Genomic DNA, 7,251 nt, shown 5'->3' with positions numbered 1-7,251 from the left:
ACTCCCCCGGTTCATATAAGCCAAGTATGGGACCGTCCAATCCAGGATAACATGAAGAGCTGCCACTAACTGAGCCCCCGGGTCAGGAACAGCCAAATCCTCCTCCGTAGGTAACTTGACCGACGGTTATGCAAAACATCCAGAAAGACATGGGTGGAACCGGTTTATGTTGGGAACCCAAACGACTTAAAGCGTCCGCCGCTTCATTCTTTCGCCGGTCCATATGGTCGACTTGATAACCCTTGAAATGACCTGCAACAATATCTACTTCTCAACGATATGCTGCCATGAGTGGATCTTTGGAATCCCAAGTGCCAGGCACTTGTTGAGCTACCAGGTCCGAGTCACCAAAGCACTTAACCCGGCTTAAATTCATCTCCTTAGCCATCCGAAGACCATGGAGCAAGGCCTCATACTCAGCTGCATTGTTAGTGCAAGGGAACATTAAGCGGATAACATAACAAAACTTATCACCTCGTGGGGAAGTTAATATGACTCCTGCCCCCGAGCCCTCCAATTGTCTGGACCCATCAAAATGAATAGTCCAGTAAGTGTTATCTGGTTTTTCCTCCGGTGCCTGCAACTCTGTCCAGTCATTGATGAAGTCCACAAGTTCTTGGGATTTGATTGCTGTGTGAGGCATATATTTTAACCCGTGAGGTCCAAGCTCAATAGCCCACTTGGCAACCCGACTAGTTGCTTCCTTGTTTTGGATGATATCCCCCAAGGGGGCAGAACTGACCACAGTGCTAGGATGACCCTGAAAATAGTTCTTGAGCTTCCGGCTTGCCATAAAAACTCCATACACCAGTTTTTGCCAATGTGGGTACCTCTGCTTGGACTCAATAAGCACCTCACTAATATAATAAACCGGCCGTTGAACCGGATACTCCGTTCCGGCCTCCTTGCGCTCCACAACAACAACCACACTAATAGCCCGGGCATTAGTAGCCACATATAACAACAAGGGCTCTTTATCAACAGGAGCAGCAAGGATAGGCGGCTCAGCCAGCTGCCGCTTTAAACTCTCAAAGGCCTCATTGGTGGCATCACTCCAGACGAAATGGTCTCTTCTTCATCATCTGATACAGAGGGATTGCCTTTTCTCCCAAACGGCTGATAAACCGGCTCAATGCTACAATACGACCCGCCAGATGTTGAACATCGTTAATACACGCGGTTTAGCCAGGGACGTAATAGCTTTGATCTTCTCCGGATTAGCTTCAATGCCCCTGTTAGACACCAGAAAACCCAAGAGCTTACCTACCGGTACACCAAAGAGACATTTGGCCGGATTAAGCATCATCTTATAAACCCGGAGGTTATCAAAAGTCTCCTTCAAGTCATCTATCAATGTTTCCTCCTCTCTGGACTTTACCGCAATATCATACACATAAGCATGAACATTGCACCCAATCTGATTATGAAGACAATTCTGCACACAGCACTGATAAGTCGCCGGGGCACTCTTGACCCCAAAAGGCATAGATTCATAGCGGAAGGCTCCAAAGGGGGTTATAAAAGTTGTCTTCTCCTGGTCCTTAACTGCCATTTTAATTTGATGATAACCAGGATAAGTGTCCAGAAAACACAAACGGTCACAACCCACCGTAGCATCAATGATTTGATCAATACGAGGGAGAGCAAAGGGGTCGGCTGGACAGGCTTTGTTCAGGTCTGTGTAGTCCACACACATACGCCAAGTGCCGTTCTTCTTAAGTACCAGCACCGGATTAGCTAGCCACTCAGGGTGAAAGACCTCCACAATAAACCCTGCTGCCAAAAGCCGGGCTACCTCCTCACCAATAGCCTTGCGCCTTTCTTCATTGAAGCGGCGGAGAAACTGCCTGACCCGTTTAAACTTAGGATCTATATTAAGAGTGTGCTCAGCGAGTTCCCTCGGTACACCTGGCATATCAGAAGGTTTCCATGCAAAGATGTCCCGGTTCTCACGGATGAACTCGATGAGCATGCTTTCCTATTTCGGATCCAGGTTAGCGCTGATGCTGAACTGTGTGGATGAATCGCCAGGAATAAAGTCAACCAGCTTAGTCTCCTCAGCCGATTTAAACTTCAAGGCCAGATCATGCTCTCTAGTTGGCTTTTTCAGAGAAGTCATATCTGCCGGATCAACATTGTCTTGGTAGAACTTCAACTCCTCTGTTGCACAGACCGATTCAGCATAAGCCGCACCACCTTATTCACATTCCAAAGCAATCTTCCGGCTCCCATGCACCATGATGGTCCCCTTATGACCCGGCATCTTAAGCTGCAGATAAATATAACAGGGCCTTGCCATGAACTTAGCATAAGCCGGCCGTCCAAACAGGGCATGATATGGACTCTTGATTTTCACCACTTCAAAAGTCAATGTTTCTGATCGTGAATCATGATTATCTCCAAAAGCAACCTCTAGAGCTATCTTGCCAACTGGGTACGCGGATTTACTAGGCACCACACCATGGAAAACGGTGTTGGATGGTTTAAGATTTTCATCTGTCAACCCCGTGCAATGGAAGGTTTCATAGTAAAGAATATTAATACTGCTCCCTCCATCCATGAGTACCTTGGTGAACTTGTACCCCCCAACCTGAGGTGCCACCACTAAGGCCAGATGACCCGGATTATCAACCCGGGGTGGATGATCCTCTCGACTCCACAAAATGGGTTGTTCAGACCAGCGCAGATAATGGGGCACTGCCGGTTCAACGGAGTTTACTGTCCTTTTATGAAGCTTCTGATCGCGCTTACACAAACTAGTGGTGAAGACATGGTACTGCCCACTATTAAACTGCTTCGGATTACTCTGATAACCCGATTGTTGTTGCTGCTGATTCCCCTAATGATTATAGCTGCCATGGTTACTCTGATTGCCTTGATTGCCAGGTCCATTTTGGTTGCCTTGAAATCCTGGACCGGAGCTGCCACCATAACCCGGTCCATGGAAACCGCCCCCTGAACTGCCGGGCGGTCCATGGTCGTACTGAAAAAGATTCGAATTTTTAAATTCCCGCATAATGAAGCAATCTTTCCAAAGGTGTGTAGCTGGCCTCTCTTTCGACCCGTGCTTTGGGCAAGGCTGGTTTAACAAGCGCTCAAGATTGGGACCTGATCCTCCACCCCGCTGAGGCGGTTTACCCTTACAACGCTGACCATTATCCTGAGTGTTGGTATTAGCCACAAAATCCAATCTATTATCCGCCTTGCGCTTACCGTTGTTCCCATGACCCGCCGAGTTATGCTGCTGCCCCTTGGCACTGCCATTCTTCTTTCCCTTCCCTGGCTTTTCATCCTCAGACTCAGGGTCCTTGGTACTGTCTGAATCGGCATACATAACCAGAGCTGCCATAAGCGTTGCCATGTCATTACAGTGACGTTTGAGCCTTCCCAACTTCAGTTTCAATGGTGTAAACCGGCAATTGCCTTCCAACGTCAAGACTACTGTATCCGCATTGATGCGGTCTGATGAATGCAGAATAGTTGAGACTCACTTTACCCAATGGGTTGTGGACTCCCCGTCCTCTTGAACACAAGTGGCTAGGTCCACAATTGACATGGGCTGCTTACATGTATCTTTGAAATTCTGGATAAACCGGCTTTTTAACTCAGCCCATGATCCAATGGAGTTAGCTGGTAAACTTTTCAGCCAGGTACGAGCTGTCCCTTCCAGCATCATGGTGAAGTACTTGGCACATGCCGCATCATCCACATCCAGCATCTCCGTCGCCATCTCATAGCTCTCGACCCATGATTCGGGGGGTAAATCGGCAGTGTAATTGGGCACCTTACGAGGACCTTTGAAATCCTTCGGCAACCGCACGTTGTGTAAGGCCGGGGTGAGACATGGCACCCCCAAAGAACTAAAACCACACCTGGTTCCACTGAAGTGGTCAGACGAACCGGAATAAGCTGACGAGCCGCGTATTGTGCTACTAACTCAGCTTCTTGACGTGCTTGGCCGTGATCCACCACATCCTGGGCATTAGCACCGCCACCCGCCGGGTTATGCCCTCGCGGCAGGTTACGGTTTCACGCACTGCTTGATACAACCGGTTCATCAATATGCCTGCTGTAGCTCCGACTTGGGCAGGGGTGGAATGAATCATGTCACGACTGTGTGAATAAGCCTGTTGTTGGGTCAAAGCTGTCCGAAGGAGCTCTCTAGCCCGTCGTGTTTCAACCGCTACTGGAGACTCGCCTTCGATCGGGAGAGCTGCCAATCATGAAGCGGCGGCGACAATGTTATCCAATGGGTTAGAGTAATGACCCGGAGGCGTTGAAACATGCTGTGGCAGGACATTGTTCTGACGAGGCGGATCCGTCGCGCGTGGCTGAACCGGCGCCCCCGTTCCAGGTGCCTCTGCCCAATTTACCACTGGCTGGTTGCTGGTTCCTGCTCCTAGTGTGTTAAAGCGATTCCTTCCCTCGTAAACCGGAGGCAGGTGAGACCGGTACCTTCTCCTCATGACATCATTTAATGCACTCTGATCCAGCATAAGCCGTTAAGCCTGTGCCTCTAACTCGGCCCGCTCTGCGGCCATCCTGGTGTTCTCCGCTGCCAGATCTACCTTATCTTGATCTATCTGATCCTTCACCTTTTCAATTTCCGCATTATGCTGATCCTGATTCGCCGCGTTAACCTCAGCCGCCAGCAATGTCGCCAAAGTGTCGAATAAATCAGACAAAACCTGAACCGGCGCTGGCGCGGGGCCTCCTGCCCCAGCAGGTGTTGCAGCTACTGAACCGGAAATCATCGCTGCTGCGGTAGAAGAATGCTACACCGATTGCGTACCAGCCATAAAGATTGCAACTCGGCTCGGTGGATCAGAGAGGTCCGGAATACTGTCACCATCAGAACCGCCACTAATCTGGCCATCATGCAGCTGATACAGTGACTCGGTCTCTCCGGTTGAAGACTCGTCATCGGAGTAAACGACGGTTTCACCACCAGATATCGAACTATCCTCAGATTCCGCTCCGTGGATGACTCCCACGAAGGCATGCTTTACGACAGGCTGAACTCGGTCAGGTCTTGCAGCTGAGCCATCTCGACGATGTCGGTGCAGATGTCCGGCTCAGGGCCCGGTTCGCCGATCTTGCCAATGAAGACGTGTATTCCGCCAAAGGGGACCCGGTACCCATACTCGATTGAGCCGGCCTCGGGGCCCCAGCCTGCATCGTCGATGTAGAGCTTGCCGCGATGACTCTTGGTAATCCGACCCACAGCGTATCCCTTGAGTCCTTCGAAGCTGCCCTTCCAGAACTCGAAACCATCGTGTGATAGCCCCACGGTGGGCGGCAACTGTCATGGTTTTATCACGGCAGATGTCCTAGTGAAAGGACTTAGTCGTGGAGCCATCGCAACGGGTTAGCTTAAAGGGGTTAAGGCGGACAAGGGACGCAAGGAATTATACTGGTTCGGCCCCTTATGATGAAGGTAAAAGCCTACTCCAGTTGTGATGGAATTGCTAGGGTTTCGATGACCAGGGAGCGAATCCGCTTTGCCTGGCTATCGAGTTATTGTTTGTTGTCCCTAAACCACCACCAGGTCATCCCTTTATATACACAAGTTAACGCTCGATGGTCTACAGAATCCCAAGGTCGGCTCATACACGTGCCCGGCTCGGTTTCTACTTTTCCTTGCCTTACAACATAAGTCACATATCATATGGTGGTTTATGTCTACGAGCCCTAATCCGCCTATGGACCCTGGGAGTTCATGTTAGATCTCCTCTGTAAAGCGCCATACTTCTCGTCTTCATGGGCTTCAAACATGACTAACTCACTGTGGGCATAACCCGGCCCCTCATGGCCGGTTTATATTTAGTAGTAATATCCCCAACACCGCCGGAGGGGGTAATCCCTCTTCGGTGGCCATCTTCATCATCCTGGCGCTCTCCATGACGAGGAGGGAGTAGTTCACCCTCGGGGCTGAGGGTATGTACCAGTAGCTATGTGTTTGATCTCTCTCTCTCTCTCCTGTTCTTGAGGTGGTACGATCTTGATGTATCACGAGCTTTGCTATTATATTTGGATCTTATGATGTTTCTCCCCCTCTAATCTCTTGTGATGAATTGAGTTTTCCCTTTGAAGTTATCTTATCGGATTGAGTCTTTAAGGATTTGAGAACACTTGATGTATGTCTTGCATGTGCTTATCTGTGGTGACAATGGGATATCACGTGATCCACTTGATGTATGTTTTGGTGATCAACTTGCGAGTTCCTTGACCTCGTGAACTTATGCATAGGGGTTGGCACACATTTTCGTCTTGACTCTCCTGTAGAAACTTTGGGGCACTCTTTGAAGTTCCTTGTGTTGGTTGAATAGATGAATCTGAGATTGTGTGATGCATATCGTATAATCATACCCACGGATACTTGAGGTGACATTGGAGTATCTAGGTGACATTAGGGTTTTGGTTGATTTGTGTCTTAAGGTTTTATTCTAGTATGAACTCTAGGATAGATTGAACGGAAAGAATAGCTTCATGTTATTTTATTACGGACTCTTGAATAGATCGATCAGAAAGGATAACTTTGAGGTGGTTTCGTACCCTACCATAATCTCTTCGTTTGTTCTCCGCTATTAGTGACTTTGGAGTGACTCTTTGTTGCATGTTGAGGGATAGTTATATGATCCAATTATGTTATTATTGTTGAGAGAACTTGCACTAGTGAAAGTATGAACCCTGGGCCTTGTTTCAACACATTGCAATACCGTTTGTGCTCACTTTTATCATTAGTTACCTTGCTGTTTTTATAATTTCAGATTACAAAATCCTATATCTACCATCCATATTGCACTTGTATCACCATCTCTTCGTCGAACTAGTGCACCTATACAATTTACCATTGTATTGGGTGTGTTGGAGACACAAGAGACTCTTTGTTATTTGGTTGCAGGGTTGTTTGAGAGAGACCATCTTCATCCTACGCCTCCCACGGATTGATAAACCTTAGGTCATCCACTTGAGGGAAATTTGCTACTGTCCTACAAACCTCTGCACTTGGAGGCCCAACAACGTCTACAAGAAGAAGGTTGTGTATTAGACATCAATGGACTTTTGGAATCACTTGATTATGAATCACTTGGTGACGGTGTCCTGGACCGGGGGGGGGGGTACTCACCACGTCGTCTCCCAATCAGTTGGATTGGGCCAAGGACCCCCATGGCCGTATGCTCATAGGCCAGTTCAGACAGCCGATATATTCACGAGGAAGATTCCACAAGACTTGGTGATCCAGACAAG

This window comes from Triticum urartu, chromosome 4A (genome assembly GCF_056163025.1).
Source record: "Triticum urartu cultivar PI428250 chromosome 4A, HENAU_Tu73, whole genome shotgun sequence".
NCBI classification, from domain to species: Eukaryota; Viridiplantae; Streptophyta; class Magnoliopsida; order Poales; family Poaceae; genus Triticum; species Triticum urartu.
The sequence above is the reverse complement of the archived record's forward strand: the minus strand, read 5'-3'. Positions refer to the sequence as shown.